Source organism: Piliocolobus tephrosceles, chromosome 4, assembly GCF_002776525.5.
Source record: "Piliocolobus tephrosceles isolate RC106 chromosome 4, ASM277652v3, whole genome shotgun sequence".
In the NCBI taxonomy this organism is placed as follows: Eukaryota; Metazoa; Chordata; class Mammalia; order Primates; family Cercopithecidae; genus Piliocolobus; species Piliocolobus tephrosceles.
Window position 1 is genome coordinate 147,907,582 of NC_045437.1, and position 23,008 is coordinate 147,930,589.

A 23,008-nucleotide genomic window follows, 5' to 3' on the forward strand; every position below is an offset into this window, starting at 1 on the left:
AAAATAAATCCAACCAAGGCCTACAAAACCTGCCTCGTCTGCACACCCCACTGGCCTTGCCCTCACTCTATACCCAGCCCCAATGGCCAACTTGCACCTCAAAGGTGCCACAATCCAGCCAGCCACAAAGCATGGTGCTTGTCCTGTGCCCTCTTCCTGAAACACTCCTCTGTCTCCCCTCCTAGTTACTGCCCTTTAGCCCATGAGATTCTGCTTGAAGGGTCACTACCTCAGGGAAGCAGCCTCCTCGCATGCCCTATCCACCCGAGGGGTACACTCTCATACCTCCCCAGAATTCCCTTTCCCATCCTTTCAGTTGGTAATCTCCGTTGATTTTGGTGACTGTTTAATGTGAACAGCTCCGATGACATAAACCCCAGGCAGGCAGTAGCTGTGACTGTTTTGTTCATAAAAGGATAGTCATCCACAATTCTAGCAAGCCAGAAGCCCCCAATAATGTTTCTAAATAAATAAATAAGCAAGCAAATAAGAACGTAACCTTTTTTAAGTTTGGTCAGAAGAATGATAAACCTTGCAATCCCCTTTTTATAAAAAGGGAAAGCTAAGTCTCAGAAACGTAGACAAAACAGCCATCCCATGACTCCTTCAGGACACACCAAACAATCAGAACACCATTTCCTAGGCTTAGTCTTGAAGCCATAAAACACCCATTTCCATTCCCCACTTTCTTCCTTAGCCAACAAGATGCCTATCATGTTTTCAAGGTACTGCTGATATTATTTTAAAACCACTTTCCCTCTAGGCAAATGATACAAGAAAAATTTGCATGTGTGTATCTAAAAAGCATATCTAGGCCAGAGTTCGTTTCTTTGTTTGTTTTGAGATGGAGTCTCTCTAGGCCAGAATTTTAAATAAATAAACGAGTGACAAACCATACCAATTAACATCAGGTCAATACAAAAACCATCCTTTCTAATACATCAGGTATCACTTGAGGGAAAGCGTACCTGTAACACACACACACACACTCTCTCTCCCTCACACACACACAAACACACACTCTCTCTCTCTCATACTCTCTCTCTCCCCCTCTCCCTCTCTCTCTGAGGACGTGTTTCTTGAATTGGCCTTTGAATTTCACCTGAATCCAACTGCCCCCGACTTACGGGATCAGAAATTCTGGAAAATACATCTGGAAATATGCCTTTTTAAAATAAACTCTCCAGATGATTCCTATGCACAATAAGTTTAAAAACCACTGTTACAGAAAGACACTGCAGGTAATATTTTAATACCAGAGAAATGGAAGAAACTAATAGTACTAAACCTGAGAAAGCAGAGAAACAAGAAAGAAAAGGAAAGTGATGTCCTGAGGACCCGGAAAGTCCCTGGCAATGCACCTCCAAGAAGGCAGCAGGAAACTGTTCCCAGAGGAGAGAAGAACTGTGGAAAAACCCTAAGCCATTGTTTGCTAGGGTCATTAATTATTTTAGCTATTTATTCATGGACGCTTCCTCCTATCTCAAGGTGCTCCTAGGACAGTCAGAAAGAAACCCTGACATGCTTCCCTTGCTGCAGGAGGCACGAGGTGACCCTGAGCCAGGGGCATGCATGAGCAGGGCCACCCCTCTCAGTCACACAGCTTCTCTTGGGCACCTGAGAAGAATGCAGTACCCAGGAGCCCCCACCAGAGATAGGAATCCTAGCAGCTGCTGGCCCACCCTCCCCCGAGCAGCCTCACTGCCCCTGCCCCCATCAACCCAAGAACCTTGAAGAATGAAAAGACTTGGAGGAAGCCTCCTAGCACAGGTCCTACCACTTCAATATCCCCTCCTGTAGTGGATAGTACCCTCAAAATTGATGTCTACCCAGAACCTCAGAACTTGACCTTATTTGGAAACGGGGTCTTTGTAGATGTACCTAGTTAAAATGAGGTCATATAGGATTAGGATAGGTCCTAAATCCAGTGACTGGTGTCCTTGTAAGAAGAGGTGAGAACACACACACACACCCAGGGAAGAAGGCCCTGTGAAGATGGAGGGAGAAACTGAAGTGGCACGGCTACATGCCAAGGAATACCAAGGAAGGCCAGGAAGAGACTGGGAATGATTCTTCCCTAGAGCCTTCCAAAAGAATACGGCCCTGTTGACACACCGATTTTGGATTTCTGGCCTCCAGAACTATGAGAAAACACATTTCTGTTGTTTTATGCCACCCAGTTCATGGTACCGTTGTCCCTCGGGATCCATGGGGATTAGTTCCAGGACTCCCCACAGATACCAAAATCCATGGATGCTTAAGTCTCTGATATAAAATGGCATAGTATTTGCATATAACATACTACACACATCCTTCTGTATACTTTAAATCATCTCTAGATTACTTACAATACCTAATACAATGTAAATGCTATGTAAATTGTTGTTATACTGTATTGCTTAGAGAGTATAAAAAAAAGTCTGTACACGTTCAGTACTGATGCAGTAAATATTCTCTATCCGCAGTTGACTGAACTCATGGATGCAGAACCCACAGATATAGAGGCCTGGCTGTAATTTGTGATGTCAGCCCAAAGAGGCTAATACACCTCCTTCCTTAGAGAGCCTGGGCCTTAAAGTCATATTGTTACCAAAACCTAGGGGTTCTGCCACAACGAAAAAAGGAAGCCTTGCTCTTCCGACACGGTAGGTGGTCTGTTCAGCCTCACTTAAGAGTCACCCCCACACTGGCCAAACAGCGATCTTCCAAAATATGTGTCCTCAGATTGGCACCCTCATACGTCCTCCTTGGCCCGAAAGGCCTCTCCCACCCTGACCAACACAACCAACCGACCGCCACCTGGCCCTCCAGGAACCCCTTTCAAGGTGTGGCTTCACACACATGGCCCAGGCTGGCCCCAACTGTGTGTCCACAGCTCCTGGGTTTCTCCCAACACTTATCATGCTTGCTCAGTGTGGACAGCTCCAAGAAGACAGGGACCAGGTCAGTCCTGTACACCACCCACAGCCCACTGCTCACTTCAGCTTTGTCCACCTCCTCTGTAAACATTTAGTAGAAAAACAGCTTCACAAACACAAATATGCTCTCTCTCTTCCCAACCCTGCCCTTTCTTTCTGTAATGGGGGTTTTAAAAGACTGCTTTGCCAGTCTTTCTCCACCACTGAGAGCATTTATGTTCTAAAATGGTGACTTCACTCTTGCCAAAATGCATACCACACACCACTGCCAGGTTGTATCATTTTTAATTATTATTTTTGTGATCCTTCTTTTATCTAGTGCCTTAAGAGAGACATTTCTCTGAGGGACCCAGAGCTGACTCTAAACACTTCACTGTCATATATGATGGGAGGCAGGGGGAGGATACCACAAGCTGAAGAAGAAGAAAAAGGGACTGGCGGTGGAGGGGGTCCTTTGAACAGCACATCCAATTAAAGCCCCCTTCCATGGCAGCCTAGAGTAGAGAAACAGTTTGCAATAAAACAAAAATACAGAGCCCCAACATTAAGATTTAACCTCCTACAAAGCAGCTGGGTCTCAGAATGACAGCGGTCTCACAATGCCCCGACATGCCTCATCTTTGGGCCTGGCTTAAGCCATGTTAGATTCCCTGCATTTCCAGGGTCTACTTGGTCTCATATCAGTAATGAAGTTAAAGTAATTCAGATCCTAGGAGACCTTTCTTCCCTTTCATTTTCCTTTGCTGAAGATAAGAATAACTTTTAATCTCCAAGAACAACTCAAGTTTCCTTTGCTTCCAACTCAGGCCCAACAGTGTCATATATTTATTCTGGCAATAGGCTCACCCACTCATCCTTTAACTCTTCATTGAGCACCTCCTATTTCGGGGACTGTGGGATGAATGGAGAATAAGACACTGAACAAAGCTGACATAGTCCTTTTGTCTCCCAAACCTACAACCTAGTGGAGACAGACATTCAACAAATACATACTATAAACACTGAAAATTTCAGTGGCAAGAATGTAAAACTGCAGATGCAAGCTAGAAAGGAATATGGTGGAGAGGAACACAGCAGATTCCCACTACCTTCCTTATGAGGCTGGGAGCCATATTCAAAGCCAAGGTGGAAGTGATTTATCAGCAACAGAGAGATAAAACACTTTAGAGACAGGCATTAAGAATTCTCCCGATATTGTGCGGGTGACTTCGTGAACGTATACAGGTAACAAAGTTTATCAAATTGTGCAATTAAACACACGCAGTTTTTTTGTGTGACAAGCTTTTAAAAACATAATAATTTCCCCAATATTTTGCTACTCATTTATGATCTCTCATGATCTCCAAGATGATGAAGTTTCTTGTAGTCATAAACTAACAAAAATGACTTCGCTACAGGAAACACACCACCCTGCCACATTGTTGTTCTTGGCCTGCTCACAGCTTCATTCGTTCCTTCAATAAGTAATCATTAAACATTTACTAAGGGCTAGTACTGTCCATTAGTGTTTCCCATTGCACTATAAACAGAAACACGCATAACCCAACTCTCTGGAAGCTTGTAGCCTCCTGCCAGTGTGGACTCAAGTGGAAAAGGTAAGCGCTGCCTACACGCTGAGGAGGACCTACAGCATCTGAGAACACGGAGTCAAGGCTACTCTGAAGGATTTTCAACATCATGATAGACAATGATTTCTTGAAAGCTTAGTCTGTGCTAGCCCCCAAGTACTTTCAAATATATTATTCATTCAACTCTCCCCAAATCCCTACGAGATAGATACTATTGTTTAAATTCCTTTTACCAAAGGAAAAATTGCCACTAAGTGATAGAACCAAGGTGAAAACCCAGAAGCCTGACTCTAGAACCCTCAACATAAAATCTAAGCTAGGTCGGACATAGTGGCTCATGTCTATAATCCTAGCACTATAATCCTTGGAGGCCAAGGCAGGTGGATCACCTGAGGTCAGGAGTTTGAGACCAGCCTGGCCAACATGGTGACACCTCATCTCTATTAAAAATACAAAAATTAGCTGGATGTGGTAGCACATGCCTGTAGTGCCTGCTACTTGGGAGGCAGAGGTAGGGGGATCACTTGAGCCCAGGAGGCAGAGGTTGCAGTGAGCCAAGGCAGTGCCAGTGTACTCCAGCCTGGGCAACAGAACAAGACCCTGTCTCAAAAAAAAAAAAAAATTAAATTAAATTAAAAAATAAAATCTCAGCTACCACAAAGATTAAGTTCTCACCAACCACCCCAGAAACCTGCTTCAGAATCTAAGTAGTTCTTCTGGGCCAAACTGAGACTCAGCTTATACTGCTCTCTACTGAATAGACTCTCTGGTCTCCCCCATCAGTACTTCCTCCACCTTTGGAGCTTGATGAAGGCAAGTTTGAGAAATAAGGGAGGTCAAAGGTTTCAAAGCAGCAGGTCCCTGCAAAAGAGAGACTCTGACATCTCCGTGCCAAAGGAGAGGCTCAATATCATGGTGCTTCAACGGGACATGCAGAGACAGCAGCTCGAATCCCTGACTGCAGGCTGAGCGACACACAAGGCTTCTACATGGTAAAATCTGCTTTGCTGGTCTTTTAAAACATAAGTAAGTCACCAACTTACTGAGTGAGACCATGTTGTAATGATGACAGAGTTCCAAGGAAACGCAGACCTCCTCTGGATCAAAGAAGCTTCCCATTGTCTCCATCCAAGACACTCGACCAAATCATGGAAAATCAATCCAACTGCTGGCAGTCCACAGGCAGTAAGCAGCCAAAATGCATCAACATGCGAGAATGCATGTGAGATGTGGATAGAAATCCCTATTGTTACAAGCCATAGGCATCCATATTAATAGCACAAATGCTATAATTAGTCATTTAGGGAAAAATAAAATAAATCTGCTCCAAGACAGTCTCCCTGAATGTTGTAAGAGTTAGAAAGATGGTTTTAAGATTGCTGATCCTGCCATGCTGACTTGCTTTCCCAAGAATGGCTTTGACCTTAGCCAGCTGTTGCACTAGTAAAGCGGAACCCAGCAATGCCTGTGAGGAGGGCCAATTCCATGTCCCCCAAGGACAATGAGGTCCCCTCAACAATACCCACTAACATATGTGAGCATCCCACAACACTGCAAAGGCTGAATGACTCCCACCTGAGACCTGTCCCTTCTAAATTACCTCTGACCACTCAGAGCCCCTGTGGCCAAACCACCTCTCTGATGCTTTGCCCGCTGCTGCATACCTCACTCTTTCCTTTCTTGTTAACATTCCTCTGCACAGCATTACTTGCCTTTTCACAGTCTAGTACAAGTGCTTATCATTATTTTATCCAGTTCTAGAAGGAGTGAGACTGTCAGCAAACCCAAACTATTGCTAGAGGACAGGTGAGTTTCTATCTTCTGGTCAACATGAATCATCTTTCCAAGACTGGGGAGGGACCATGTGCCTATACAGAGTGAACCCTGGAAATACCCAGACTCCATGAATAACCTGGACCTCTGTATGACAAAGTGTGAAACGAATAGGCAGAAATAAAGTCAACCTGGCAAAGATGAGATAGAAGAGAAGGCCATGCCGAAAGAGCACCAGGTGCACAAGACCATGTGGCTGGAGAAAATGCAGCAACTAAAGGCCAGCACGTGGGAGAAAGGGCAGGGGTGGGGAGACCAGTGTAAAATGGGAGGGAGGGGGCCGCCACATAGGGCCTAAAGGATTATAACCAATTCTGCACAGCTGCCAGGGAGGCACCAGTTCCATCAGGGATCTGTAAATCGTTGGGAGTTACCTTCTGATTACAAGGTAAAACTCAGTTCTTGTGCATGAGCCTACGAGGGGCAAAATGCCAAGCTGTTCACAATAAAACAACTGAACTGAACTATTAAAATTACAATCTCAAGCATGGATATGGTAGAATAATGTTTGCCAACAAGCTAATGCCTGATGTTATCTTAGCTAATGTCAAAAATGTATTTTCGGCTGTGCACAGCAGCTCACGCCTGTAATCTCAACACTTTGGGAGGCCAAGGCAGGCGGGTCACCTGAGGTCAGGAGTTCGAGACCAGCCTGGCCAACATGGCGAAACCCGATCTCTACTAAAAATACAAAAATTAGCCAGGCATAGTGGCACACACCTGTAATCCCAGCTACTCGGGAGGCTGAGGCGGAAGAATCGCTTGAACCTGTGAGGCAGAGGTTGCAGTAAGCCAAGATCGTGCCACTGCACTCCAGCCTGGGCAACAGAGCTAGACTCTGTCTCAGGGGGAAAAAAAAAAAAAGTATTTCCCATGTGAACAAAACTACAAAATCCACTCATCTGTGAAACAATTAAGTTATTTCATCATCAAATCCATCCTGATTAATCTGTAAACTATCTGTGTCTCCAAATTGACACTACATATCAAGCTTATCCATTGCTCTAATGGTAGACATTTGCATAGTAGAAGCATTGGCTATACCAATGCTTCTCTTAAAATCCTTTCTCTTTAAAGTCCGTTCAGCTCCATTGGCTATCCAGCTAATAGCTATTCCTTATTTGCTACATATGAGGCACAGGGCTCTGCATAATACAAAATTAAAATGCATGCAGACTCAAGAAGTTAGCAGCCTAATGAGAATGGAGGAGGGTAGAAACATGACTAATAGAGGACCTACTATGTGTCTGACATTGACTTATACCACCTCCTTCAGTCTTCCCAAGAGCCCAATCAGGAAGGCATCATTATACCCATTTAATGGAGAGACTGAGGCTCAGAGATATTACGAAACTTTTCCACCTTATATAGCTAATAACTTTGAAAGTTTGTATGCAAGTATAGGTCTGACTCCTAAGTTTACTCTTAACAACTATACCATGCTTCAAAAATACAGAATGTTGTTTTTTTTTGTGTTGCTGTTGTTGTTGTTTTTCATGCTGGTTGCAAGAAAAAGAAAAAGTAGTAAGTACCACAGAGAGAGAGATCACCTGTAATGAGAAATCATTCAGAGTAGAAATTGCCCCCATTGAAAGGATGATGTTCCAGTAAGGAAGGAGTAGTTAAACTGGTCACTAAGGAATTGACCAAGGAGAGATTGGGAGAATAAGCCCTATGGGAAGAGGGGACAATTTAAACAAAAGCACAGAGGCAGGATGCTGGGCTGCACACAGGGGAAAAAGTAGGGCCAAAAGAAGGAGAGAGGCCACAGGTAGAGCGCGACAGGCAGGCGGAGCTCTGCAGAGGCCTGGGGAACACAATGAGGGCATGAGGCTGCAGGAGGTAGCAGAGCAGAGCCCCAGTCTCCATAGCGGAAGGGAAGGAAAGATCCAAGTGAGGTGGCTCTGTCTGGGGCCTAATTTAGAGGTAGCCAGGGTCTGAATCAGCAGTGGCTGGCGTGGCGAGAAGAGTGTGTGCAGAAGAACACTCGTGGGGTTTGGGGACTAACTGGGTGAAACAAGTAATCACATGTGGCTCCAGAGGTTGTGTCTGGATGATCGGGACAGCAACAGCATCTTTAACAGAAACAGGGAGCATGGGAAGTGAAGCAGGCTGGAGGAAACAGGACAGAAACATGGCAGGATTGAGGCACCGGCAACGCATACAGATTAGAGACACCAGCAGACATCAAGAAACTAAAGATCTGGAGAGGGGCTGGGGCTGCCAGAGAGAAGTCTAGGAATCATGCTCATGTGGGCGGTGGCAGGAGCCAGGGACTGGAGAGATTAGTGACAAAGAGAGGCAGACCTTCTGGTTGGGGGGACGAAGAATGCAAGGGCAGGAACCTTGAGAAGACCCACAGGACAAAGAAGGTGAGCAAGGAAGGGATGTTCAGAAGGGGATGAAGCATAGAGAGCACACTGTCAATGGAGGAGGAGAGAATTTCAAGACAGAGAAGGAATGTTAGAAAAATCTCATGGCAGCTAATGTTTGAAAGCACGCATACCTTCTCAAGCACCATTCGTCTTTTTAAAAGAAAAGCCAAATGCAAATGGGAATGCTCTGGGAGGAGAGAGACAAGAGGTGTGCCTCCCCTGCTCTGAAGTCTTAGGTCTTTTTGGTGTGAGAACCTGTCTCACCCAAGGGTGAGAAAACAAGAGTCCACACCTACTTCACAATGAAAACCTACTGGAATTGCTTTAGGTAGTGAAAATCATCCTGAGATGATTTCAATCTTTCAAATCATTTCTCAAAACTGCTGAAATTGACTCCCATCCCTTTATGCCTTTATAAAGTGTTGTTTGTGGCTCGGAGAAGAGGGTAATAAACACATCTGATAAAAAATTAAGTTAGAGTTGGGAATGGTATCACCACAGAACCAATAAACAACATGGAAAAGACTTCCAGTAAATTTCAGATCATTACCTCTAGTTTAAAACCAATTTAGTGCAAAGATAACTAATTGCTCCTGAGATCTCTAACACACCCATGTGTGTCCTCTGACCGTCATTACTTAGTAAGGCCAAGAAACCAAGTAGGCAGGAAAGAAAGAGCTACCTGGCCCATAAATCGGATGCCCACTGGTTAATTCCCACAAGCCATGGCTAGGTTACATACAGTGAGGGAGCAGGCCCCTGTCTTAAGGAGCTTCCAATCTTGTAGCCTGCTACAGGAAAACCTAACGTATAAAAACCATGCAAAGAATCATATACAGAATTAGGGTACAGATGTTTAAAACTAATGCCATCCTTTGCCTCACTAAGGATTCATTATAGGCAAGATTCTTTCACACTGTGCTCACCTCGGCAGCTTCCACGCCATCTTCACAACTATGATGTGCACACAGCCTTTGTGTAACACATATGTTAGATGAAGTGAGGAGCGCCTGTGCTCAGCTGATGTGCCAAGGCTTGAGAACCACCTATGGTGAGAATCTGACCACAGAACACAAGGAAGAACCGGAAGGGAGTAAAGGAGGGAAACGGGATTGGGAAAACCACAGGGCCACACACGATATTTACTTCAAACAAGCTTTTGTTTGGTTCAAGGTTCTGTGGTCTTAAATTTAAAAGACCCCAGGGAGTGATGGCCACCCAGTCCTATAATCTCCTATTACCATAAGCAATGTTGACCAAACAGCTCAGAGAGTATCAGATTCACTGTCCAGATAAAAGCAAAACTAGTGTCTAGAGCAACTCACAGTTTAATACCAGGCGGCTGAGAGAGCTAGCCTTTTGCAATACAAATGAAAGAATTCCACGTCTCACCGTGGGCAGGCAGAAATCAACTTCCCCAACTGAAGTTCAAAATTGCTTTCTCCCAGGTCACTCCCCTTCACCAACTAAAGCTTGCCACCTCCAGACACTGCCATTCAATTGGATTAAACAACTGTGTGTGGAGCCCCTCCCAGGTGGTAGGCACTCTTCTAGCACAGAACTAACCCAGCCCAGCCCCTGCCCTCATGGGCTTACATACCCCCACCTGTGCTCTGAATCAGAGGATGCCCGAGCTCACACACAACCCAATTCTCAACCCTGAGTTTCTGCCCTGATGTTCACTCCACCAACAACGTTGCACTTCCCCCCCTCCAGGTGTCCAGATGGGCCAATCCTCCAAATGCCATCTCGTCCATGGAGTCTTCCCAGGCCCACACCAGTCCATCTGCAGCACTGCCCACCACCCACACAACACAGGTGCTGCTTCTCTCTCTTGAGCCTCTTCGTGGCACTCTATTTGTGCCACTTAATGGCCGTTAAGACATCACCATCCTTTGCTGTATTCGCTGTGTGACTTAAGCTGAGGCAGTTTCCCCAAGGCTCAGGTTCTGTGTAAGGAGATAACAGTACCTAATAATAGTAATTTTTAAAATAGCCACCTTTTATTGAGATCTTACCATGTATCAGAGAAATGCTGTGAAATTTACAAACATTGTCTCATTTGACTCTCCCATGAGACAGGCACTGTTATCCCCATTTCACAGATGAGAAAACAGAAGGTGACAGAGGCAGAGTGATTTGCCCAAGGTGCACAGACAGCAAGCAACAGAGCTGAGATTCTCACTCTGGCAGCCCCACAAGGGGCCCTTCATAAATCACCACCCGCTACCCCTCTTTTCACAGATCCCTTCTTCAGTTTCCTACCCACCTCATAAGGTTGTTCTGAGAAAAGACGTGAAAAGTCCTTAGCACACAGACTGGTTTTGGGTCTCACTGTCCCCCATGGTATCCTCCTTTAAGGGAGAGTTATTCACAGACATGTATGCTTTAAGCATACTAATCGATACATAATGAATTAATGAATGAAGAAAGAGAAAACAAGACTAAAGGACATTTGCCAAACTACTCAAATAAGATACCAAAGTGTCTTACAAGTGGTTACTCAGCATCCTATATATAGATCCTCACAGGACAGCAAAAAAATGTGAGTCTCTTTTTCTCCCAAATGTCTGTGAGCTGCAGTCTTCATTCTGAAGAATAAAGGGGAAGAGGCAGGGGTGGTCACAGCAGAGGAGTGAGCAGGAATGACACAGCACATCCTAGAAGCAGCAGGCCCAGTTCTGCAGCCCTCACTAAGACAAAATCCCCACTGAAGGGAAATCCCATCCAAATCCTCTTTGCCAGAGAGGAGAAGAAGGTCAAACAGACTAATCCTCAAAAAGACCTGAAATTCTGGCTCACCTGGGCCACACCAAAAGACATTCCCCTGGGAGCAAGAGAGAGGCACAAAGGTGGCATGCCCCATTGTCCTGCCTATGCGCTGGTGACTCCTCCTCACCCGACACACGTACCTCAGCACCCCTCTGAGCTCAGACACAACTCCAGCCACGTGACCTTGGAAAGGTCTCAGGCCCGTGAAGTAATACCAGAACCACCCTCACACAGGTAACTGTGGCTCAATAGGTAATACACAAAGCCAGCGTCTGGCATATAACTCAACATGAGTCAGCTATAAATGTGAGCAGGCAATGGTGGTACAGAGACCCAAACGCTGCAGTACGCTGCCCTCCCATGAAATCAATGCGTAGCTTTCACACATGGATACCTTAGGTAGCCAGTTTCGTTGTGGTGCACAAAATACTCCTCTTTGACCATAACAACAAAAAAATCAAAACACGGTTGGTCTCACAGGGGAAAAAAAGGCATGTGAGTGAAGTGGGCGTGAGGAAACAAGGAGAAAATGCAAGCAGGGAAATGGAAAAAAAGAAAAGGATGCAGCCTGACCAACTGCTGACAAGCCAGGAGCTGAGCTTGGGGAGGAAGCACAGGCAGGTCTCTGGGGGCACTCAGAGCTTAGTCTATCAAGAAGAAAGACGTGAGGGGTCAGTCCTGTCCCAGAAGCCATCCTGGTGAGGACCTGCCAGCCAGAAGACAGGGCCACCAGTTATCTGGATACCAGCCAGAGCTGACACTCAGCTGCTTTAGCTGATTTTAGTATTCAGAAACTGATACGTGTCTGTACATAAACAGTACACACAGAAGCCTCTTCCTTTTCTAAAAATACACGGGTCTGCAGTTCAGCGCTGAGAAGGCCATCTAGAGCACATAACAAAGACAGTAACTGCGGATATCTGGCCACCAGAAGGAAAAGCATTTCCTTTATCGGCAAAGGGCGTGAAGTTACCCTTTACCCCAGAGACCTGACTCCATCTAGGGGAACCGCATGACACAGAAGACCTCCATGATTTCAGAGAGCTGACCTGACTCCCACCTTGGACATTTGCTATTCTTAACTTCTCTGAGTCTCAGCTTCCTCATCTGTGAAGCAGGGTGATAACAAATACCCACCGGGAAGCAGTCTTCTAAGGATGAGAAATAATGAACGCAAACCCCCTAGGCACAGTTCCTGGTACAGAACACAGAGTAGCTGGGTTCTTCCTACAGTCCCAGAGTCTTTGCTGCTCCCTCTCCTCTCATCCCTGAAATAACCCAACCGAGGAAGACAAAGACTGATCTTCCCTGCTCTCCTAGCAGCCTCCCTCAAGAGCTGTGGCTCCTCAGGACATCCCTGGCGCTTGTTCTGGGCAGCAACACTGGGGCCAAGAAATCAGGAGGTTGCTCATCAGCGAACAGAGGAGAAGAGGAAAAGGAATTGCATCCCTCCAGTCCTCACAAAGGGCTCCTCCACGTGTGCTGGCCTCAGTTAAGTTCAGCAGGCATCAGACAGCAGGTGAAGAATGGCCTGCAAAAGGGGGGCTACCATCCTACAATCAACTAAAAGAGTAATTTTGTGTGTGTGTGTGAGATGGAGTCTTACTCTGTTGCCCTGGCTGTAGCGCAGTGGCATGATCTCGGCTCACTGCAACCTCCACCTCCTAAATTCAAGCAATTCTCTTGCCTCAGCCTCCCAAGTAGCTGGGATTATAGGAGCCCACTACCAGGCCCGGCTAATTATTATATTTTTATATTGACGGGGTGTCATCATGTTGACCAGGCTGGTCTCAAACTCCTGACCTCGTATGATCCACTGCCTTGGCCTCCCAAACTGCTGGGATTACAGACATGAGCCACCACACCCAGCCTAAAGGAGCTCTTATTCTGGAGTTCTTAAAGAGCTCTAGAAGGTCCTGGCCCTGAACCCTCTGAAATTGAAGATGAATTTTGGGTAAACAGGCATTTTCTTGGGAAATTGTCCTGAACTTTCATCATATTTCAAAGTCGTTGACACTACTCTCAAAAAGAAAAAGAAAAAAAAGCTTTAAAACTGCCAATTCATTCAGGGAAAACAAGAATGTCTGAGAAAGACTAATATAAAGCAATGTCTCGGGCTGGGCCCGGTGGCTCACGCCTGTAATCCCAGCACTTTGGGAGGCCGAGGCAGGCGGATCACCTGAGGTCAGGAGTTTGAGACCAGCCTGGCCAAGATGGTGAAAACCCATCTCTACTAAAAATACAAAAATTAGCCAGGCATGGTGGTGGGTGCCTATAATCCCAGCTACTCAGAAGGCTGAGACGTGAGAATCGCTCGAACCCGGGAGGTAGACGTTGCAGTGAGCCGAGATCGTGCCACTATACTCTAGCCTGGGGAACACAGCAAGACTCTGTCTCCAAAAATATATATATATATATCATTTTTAGCTCACATATAATGACACTTGTCAAGTATCTTACTGTATATTATCTCACTTAGTCCCCACAACAATGGAAGGAGACAGTTATCATCTCCAGATGAGGAAACCAAGGCTCAGGAGCACACCACTTCCCAAGACCCCATAACTAACAAATGGCAGAGCCAGGACTCAGTCCTAAGAACGTGTGAGGCCAAAGCTCAGGCTCTTCATCACCACATCACAGAGGCATCTTCTGCAGATCAAGCCCCAGATTTTATAAACTAAAAGGAAGAGTGGAAAGAAAGAAGGTAGAGGTTATGAGAGATTGGTTAGAACCTGACTTATAATTCAATGTGTTTTCTACTACATCCACCCTGCCCCATGTCTTCATGTAACTCATACTGAGAAATGTTTTAACCATCAAAAAAATAGCACGCTATAAGGAAGTATATTGGCACCATACAGCCCTCAGTTTCCTTGCCAGAAAAACAAGGATTATACATCACTACTCCATAGATATGTTACTGAGATTAAAAGGAGGCAAAATGTGCAAAGCACGTGGGTTTGCCTGGCATGTTTGGCACGGAGTAAGCACTCAATGAATGGTAGGCATCATTGTAATCATGACAATCTAGTGAAACAGCATGCCTTAGCAATCAAAGGTACCATCTTTATGTGGATGAACCCCACATTAGTTGCTTGAATGAGCCCATGGCCCTGCATCTCTGAACTCCACTCAGTGTCAGAAAGACAGAGGCCTCAATTTGGCTCCCAGGAGTGATCACACTCTTTCCCTCAGCTGCATGCTTGGGAAGCAACAGCAGGAGCAGCCAGAGAGACTTGGGAGCATGCCTGGGTCCCAGAGCCAATGATCCAACATCATCTGAGGTGCCAAGAGGTCTTGGAAACCTCTCGAGTGATTACAGGGAGTAGGGAATATTCATGGCAAGCTTTTCCAGACATAGAAAGCAACCCAGAAAATAAGTATAAGAAGTTGCCAAAGGTGGGGTAGGTCCACTTCTGAGCCAGATATGCCAACAGAGGAAAAAGCCAGGGTATGGGGGAACAAAGGTTTGGAGGACCTTTGAATCATGTCCCCTACATCCCTACAAGAAGTCCATCTAACTGATGTCATTCTTCAAGGAAGATAATTTTCATGAGTTTGTCCCACAAGAATATACCATCACTAGTATAATCTCTGACGTCTCTACACTTAAGACAATTATTAACAGTAACAGCTGCCATTCATTTATTAAACAATTACGTTCTAAGCCTATTGTATATATTACCTCCTGTAATCCTCCAAATGAAATGTTGAGGGAATTTCCATTCTCATTTTACAAATGGGAAATTGGCCTCAGAAATGTTAAGCAGACTGCCCAAGGACATAGGGCTGGTAGGTGACAAGACAGATTTCTAAATCCCATGCTCTACCACTAAGCATTTTTAGATCAATTATTGGGTTTCACCCGTGGGACCTCTAGGCATGTTTTTCTCCTAGTCCTTCCCGAAACATAGGAATGAACTTACTCCATTCTATCCTACTCCACAAGATGTCTTGTGCTGGGTGCTGAACCCAAGAATCAACTGCACTAACCAGAGGTTCTGCTATGCTTAGAAGCACACAAGACGGGTGCATAAATGACACAAAGTGTGGGTGAGGTGGATATTAACAGGTAGAAGGAATGGAAGAAGCAGCCACAAACCTTCTGTCCCACAGACTGCATACCCAGATCACTCCATGCTCCTCTATTTTCAAGAACAATTTCAAGAAACACGCCTCTTCAGAACACAATAAAATTATTGAAATGTTGGTGGAGTATCTAAAGAATAAGGAAAGGTGACCATAGAAGAACGCAGGGGAAATATCGCTTGAGAAAAGCAAACATATAACACCCTGCAAGTGTTCTCCATTAGATTTCCCAAAGCAAATCATGACTTTGGAACCAACCCATTAACACAAATCAAAATAATCTGAACCAAATGTTCCCATTTACAGGCCCTTTCCCCCTCGAAGGTTTGTACAAGGGAAAATGCGCTCTCATATACCAGGCCACCTTGCTTCAGTAATTACCACCAGACCTGGAGGTTTGCATGGCTCTTACCAAACGAGCAAAAGTCTATGAACCCCTAAACCAAGAGCAGAGCTCACAAGAGAGGTGGGGAGAGGTAGAAACAATGCACACGGGAAATTTTGCAACAGGACCTCCCTCTGAAAATGAAAATCTCTCTATGGATTTTTGTTCCTAGAAGTCATCCTTCTACACGACTCAGGCACTACTCTACTTTCCTTGCCTCTATCCTCTTCTGCCAGCCATCTACTTTGCTCCAGCCAGAGGGATGTGTTGCTTAGCAACTGCCCTCCAACAAAAACAGGAGCCAAGATGAAGTCAGGCCTCTGACATCTCCTGCTCCCTTGCACTCACGGGACAAGCTTTCAGCAGAGCCAAGAAATCTAAGTTTGTTTCCATCAGACCTGGGGTTCAGAAGCTGAGGAGCTTTGCAGGGTTGCCCACACTCAGTGTGACTAAACAGTCACCTCCAGCTAGGGTAAAGGATTCTTATTCAACATGAAGGCTCCAAGGATTCAATACACTGTAGGAAGCGCTGCATCCTCAGCTCCCATCCCATCTTTCCTCAATTATGCTGTAAACATAATGGCAATGATGTCCTGGATTTGGCCTAATATATCTTCCAATCTAGGTGTTGGGCTTAGCACTGTGAGACTTGAAACCTGTGGTCACCTCCTCAGGGACAGATTTTGACACTTCATTTGACACTAGTCCTTCCCTATCACCCAGGATTTGTTTCTTTCCTAGCTGATGACTTACAGTGATTTTTGTCTCATTGCTCTTCTTTGTCTGCCTACATGAAGGTAGGAACCCTGAATGCTGTTTTATCCCCAGACCCCCGAGGTTGATACAAAGAAGCCAAGCAATTAATATTTATTGTATAGGTGGGGTAAGAGGAGGAAAGGAAATCAAGTGGAGGTCCCTGGATATCCTTAAATGGTGAGACATAGATCATAATATTACTAACTTCCCTAAATAGCCTGTTATAGATCTAGTTTCCATGAATTTATGAAATCTCCATCTTTTCACCCTTTCCATCTCAAGGAAAACACATAAATTCCACATGTTTACTGTCTACTGTGTGAAAGTACTACTTCCTTTTATGTTCTTACATTACCTCTATTGAACCTTTCTTTGTAGGAGGAAGGCAAGAAAAAGAACTGGCAGAGTAGATATGCAAGGGGTGCTTAATCTAGCTTTTATTCTAGGATTCTGTGAACAAGTCCCTGTTTGCTCCCTGACAATTTCATCTCAGCTTCTGGGTGGAGTACACACACGGGGACCCCAGAGAAGAGGCTAAGTGAACTCCTCACATGGCTTTTCTGATGCCTCTACTGACCAACTAGGCTCAAATAAGATGATGACAACTACCATTTGCCATAGGCCCTCCCCATTCATTTACCTAGGAACCGTAGAACTACAATTCTTAACCATTTTCTTATTTACTGTCTGTCTTTGCCACATGACTTGAAGGTTCATAAGAGGAGAATCTTGGCTGCCTTGTTCACAAACCCCTAAGACATTTTAGGCCCTACTTAACAATAGTCAAAAAACAAAAAACAACAACAAACAACAACAAAAAACAGTGATTATGTACTGCCTAAGATTCTAGACAAAGACTAAGGATTTATTTCCTACTAAAAGAAAAAAATAACCAATGTATTATTCCTCCATGATGAGGTAAGGCTTTGCCAGACACTCCCCATCATATATTTACATAGTTCTGAGTAAACACAGTTCAGGTTCCACCCAAAAACTGTTTAAGTTTAGCCTTTTTAACATCTGCAAATCCATAAATCACACTGACTATGAGGATAAAGGACCTCAATAAACTACCCAGTCCTTGAATGAACCTATTTAGCAAGAGGAGAGTCAACACGTGTGGCAGATTCTATTTCCCAAAGATAGCCACACCCATATTCCCATCCCACATATTCTTCTTAATGACAAATGAGGCACAGGCACTCCTCCACTAGGCAGCGGGGTCTATGCTCCCTCGAACCTGGCTGAACCACCGCAACTGCCTCAACCAAAAGAACATGGGGAGTTATACCTGATATAAATGATGAATTGATGGGTGCTGACGAGTTGATAGGTGCAGCACACCAACAGGTATACATATGTAACAAACCTGCACGTTATGCACATGTACCCTAGAACTTAAAGTAAAATAAAAAAAAAAAAAAAAAAAAAAGAACATGGGGAAAATAATATGCATGACTCCAGAGGCTAGCTCAGTGTCTCTGTCTGTCTGTCTCTCTCTCTCTCTCTCACACACACACACACAAACACACACACATACACACACACAAAACACAAAACTGGACAGCACACAAAACTTCCCCAAGGTCTCCAGTCTCTGAGCTCTTTGGACTTGAAGAAGCTGAGTCAAGCTCTTCGGCCAGCTGCCACTTTCTCCCTTAACCATCCATTTCATTTGCACAGAGACTGAAAATAAAAACTTTCCCTTTTAAACAAATTCTTTTTGCCAGCTTGCTCACTCTCAGGAAAGCCTCATTCCAGAACTTTTTGGTTTTGAAAACCAGAATAGGGATTATTTTACCTATATGAGGTCTCTCTTAGGCCTGTCTCAACAGACTGTATCAACCAAACCCAGAGGGGTATTCTTTTAATGAGAAAAATCCTTTAACTTTCAATATTTATTGAAAAAAATCTACTATCCCACATGGGTTTCAGCATCAGACACACAGAAGTTCAAGTATCGGCTCTGTCAGTTGCTAGCTGGATGACCTTGGGCAAGTTATATGACCGCTCTGTACATTAGCTTCCTGTATCTGTAAAAGAAATTTTAAAAATCTTCAAAGGATTGTTATACCAATTAAATAGGTTTATTATAGCTAACACTTGTAAAGTGCTTGCTATGTGCCAGGCACTCTTTAAGTGCCTGAACGTGCTCAGATAACTGTGAAAATCAAATCTTAATTACAGCATAAGTACAGAGACTCAAACTCAGTGAACTCAAATAACTCATCTCAAACTCACTTTGTAATGTATTTTGTATTACATTACCAAATAAATGTAAACTTATAAGATACATAAGAATCATCTGAAATGTTTGTTAAAATGCAGATCCCTGGCTATACTTCAGAGATTTGAGTCATTAATCTAGAATGGAGTCCAGGAATGTACTTTTTAACCATATCAACACTACTCCTTCCCAGGTGATTTTAGGAAATCTTGCCCTAGAGATGCTGGTATACATATCTAGACCAAATAAGTCATGATGGCATAAAAAGACCGTAAGCTAAGAGTCAGTGGTATGAGTTCTAGTCTCAGCTTTGTCCCTATCCAGTTCTACAGCTTTGACATGGTCACTTAACTTTTCTGAGTCTATTTGTCTGTATAATGAAAATTTCAGACTAGATAATTCCAAAGCTGTCTCTTTTTCCAAAGTTGATCCTGCAACATGACGACTAGACACAAGTCCCTCAAACCAGCTTGTTCTGTGCATTTGTAGCAAACAAAATAAGAACTATAATGTACTAAGCCCCCCTATATATAAGACACTCCAAGATGCTTATGAATTCATTTAATTATTTTTAATGGTCACAACCATCTTGAAATGTAGGCATTATTGTCCAAGATGATAAAAGCAAAACTCAGAGAAGTTCAACAACCTGTCTGAGGTGACACAGTCAATAAGTGTGGCTAAACCTAGATTCTATCCCAGGTTTATCTGACCTCATACCTGCGTTAGTATATCATTATGCCTTTGACCATCTCACTATAAAATTAACTTCCTTTGTATTTCTTTGTTCAATCAAAAGGTAAGAACAATGAAAGCTTGGCTATAAGGAAGAAGAAAAATGCAAAACCTATTTCCTTGTTAAGGTACCATACAAACATTACTACAGAATCAATCAATATTTTACCCTTAACTTTTCTTTTTTTTTTAAAGACAGAGTCTCACTCTGTTGCGCAAGCTGGAGTGCAGTGGCGTGATCTCGGCTCACTGCAACCTCCACCTCCTGGGTTCAAGAAATTCTCCTGCCTCAGCCTCCTGAGTAGCTGGGATTACAGGTGCCCACCACCATGCCCAGTTAATTTTCATATTTTTAGTAGACACAGTTTCGCCATGTTGGCCAGGTTGGTCTCAAACCCCTGACCTCAGGTGATCCACCTGCCTCGGCTTCTCAAAGTGCCAGGACTACAGGCATGAGCCACCGTGCCCAGCCTACCCTCAACATGTCATACCTGCAAACACTCAGACTGCTATCTGCCAATACCCCTGTAGGGAAAAATGAAAGATCTGATTACTGTGAAACTATGTACACGAATAATTATTCTTTTGTTCCGCTTCCATCTGAAGCAATGTGAGGGGTAAAACTGTTCTGTATTGCTTGAGTTAGTCCTAAGAAAAGAGAATGAGCTGGGGTATAAATATGTAACTATTCTATCAAGGCTGCCGATCCAGAATCTCATAAACGATGACGCCCAAAAAGGAACAAGAAGAATCAGGGATCTTACAAAATACTCAATACTGATTTCGCATTCAAAATTATCTTCTACTGCAGAGAAAAGATAGGACTAGCTCACTCTTAAGCTCCGCAGCCGCACAAAGTACCAAAGGGCAAGTACAGGGCACAAGGCAGGAGAAGCAGGCACAACTGGCCACTGCAAGCCTAAAAAGCAGGCCTTCTTATCATCTCCAAGTGAAGCTCAAGTGAGACCTGAGAGCAACGAGATACCAAGTTAGAATGATGTGTTCACTATGAGAAACCCAGGGTGGGTGGTAGAAGAGGAAAGCAGAAGTGAACACAAAGCACTGAGGCTGGTCAGAGGGAGAGGGTGAAAAAAAACAGAGTTTTGCCAAGATCTTTCTTCCCTTCCTTAATTCCTCTCATGGGAAGAACAGAACTTTCCGATAGAGTATCCTCCACTGAGCTTAGAGATACAACAGGAAACTTTCTCATGACGTCTACCCTTTTGTTCTCTCTTGCCAAGTAACTTAAAAAGGAACCTAATACCCTTCTTGCCTCCAAACTTCATTACTTCATCCCAGGAACTCAGAGGAAAAAATTGAAAGAGGATGAGGTGGAGAAAGAGTACTGACTACAGAAGTTCTAGAAATTTTAGACAAAAACTGTTTTGGTTTCCAAATGTGTTCTGTGAGAGATTTAAAGGGTGCCTGAAGGACAGACACATCAATGGGGTAAGTCACCCAGGAAAAAACAGGATTTGAAATCTGAAAAACCTGAGCTCTGATCTCAGTACCACCTGGGCTACTTCCTAGCTACCTGACCTGAGGCAAGTTACATAATTGTCCTTCAGTTTCCACGTCTGGAAAGTAGGTACGATAATACCAATCTCATAAAACTGTTTTAAAGAATACATGAAATAATACCTGTAAAATGCCTAGTATGGTATCTGATCCAAGGGTTTTCTAAATGGGAAGCGTAGCAATAAAAAAAATGAACCATAAAGTCTTATTTGTATTTGGAGAGTTTCAAATTCCTTTGAACTGCTCCGTGGGGAGACTAAAAGTGGGGTACCCTGCAATTCTACTCCAATCCTTACTCTTCTAAGTAACCCAGAGACAACTTCTATGAAAACACAGGCCTCGAGATGTCTCAAAATACTCAGTGGTGCCAAGGAAAATGATGGCACTTACTTCAGACTGAGTGCATGGGAGACTCTTACTTGAAGCCTCAAACAGAGAAATGAGAAGAGGTGGTCTAACTAACATAGGTGGTCTAATTAGCCCAGGTAAAGGACTTTGAGCTCCTACCTTACAGAGTATCTTGAATTCTGGCATTGGGAAAAAGGAACATTTCTTTAAAGAGTAAGTTGTAAATGATTTATATGACTGGTTCATCACCAGGGAAAAAAGCTGTCAGGCTTTAAGGAAGCCAGCTCCTCTCTTCAGAGGGGAAGAATGAACCACAGATTAAGTGAGAAGCCAAAACCCCAGAGAGATCATTAACTGAGTGAAGCAGCAACTTGGCATCATCAGTTCAGAGCCCCTGCCCAGGATGCTTGGACATGGAATTAAACACCAGAGGAGGGAAGTGGGTTGATATCTTACTTTTGCTCTCCAACAATCTAGACACCAAGTCAATGTACATGAATATTCCATTCCCAAGAACCAAGAAAGGGTACCAATGCCCTGGATTCAGATGCCCTGGCCTGGGTTTAAATCCTGGCTCTGCCATTTACTAACTCTGTGAATTATTTCAACTCTGTGTACCTGAATTTCCTAATACATAAAATGGGTGTCATACTAAAACTTAATCTTAGAGGGTTTTGTGATGATTTGATTGTACAAGTTAATAACACAAACAGAATCTGCTTTAGATCACAGTAAGTGTTCAATTAAATGAAAATTATTATTATCCATTTCTTGGTGTTGGTGGCTAACCACTATTGGGCTTTTATTATGTATCATGTGCTAACCATGGGTTAACTAATTTCGTTCCCCACAAACCCTGTGAGACAATGTGTGAAAAGCACTAATTAGGCTCAGGGAACTCTATGAACATAGAAAATGCTCAATAAAAAGGACCCACTCCTTGCCATTATCATTACCAAATCACCAAATCAAATCCAAAACACCATTTCCCTCCATTCTGAAAAGATACCTGGGTAAAAGACAAGTCAAATAAATTGTGAGACTTAACCACCCTCTAAGTATCTGTCTGGGTAATATGTCAGTTGGATATTTTTGATGAGTCAGAGACTCATCTTAGATCAAATAGACTTGATGTTACCTTGACTATTTCACTTTGATAAAGAATGCAAGACCCAGGAATTAAATGAATGGGGTCACCTAAATACTCTCTTACACTGGGTGTCTAGGGCCAGAAGAAAAAGAAGACATCTCCATACCATTAACTCTACCTCTGATGGGTTAAGGTACAATGTGCCTTGAAGAACAGCCATTCCAACTCCAGAAAAGTTTTCATATTGTTAAAGCATTAACTTCAAATCACCTCATGAGATAAACAGAGGCTATTTCAAATAATGAAAGAAACATCAAGAAAAAGAAAATGATGTAGTACAGATCAAACTTGATTCACCAAAGAAAAGCAATCCTTAAAAGCTCTATTTCTG

At 43.8% G+C, this 23,008-nt stretch overlaps 1 protein-coding gene across 7 annotated transcripts in view; it reads right to left on the bottom strand.

Annotated features, from left to right (window-relative positions):
• Window positions 1-23,008, bottom strand: part of ARHGAP26 (Rho GTPase activating protein 26) — a 469,263-nt gene that overhangs the window by 382,340 nt on the left and 63,915 nt on the right. The window lies entirely within an intron of this gene.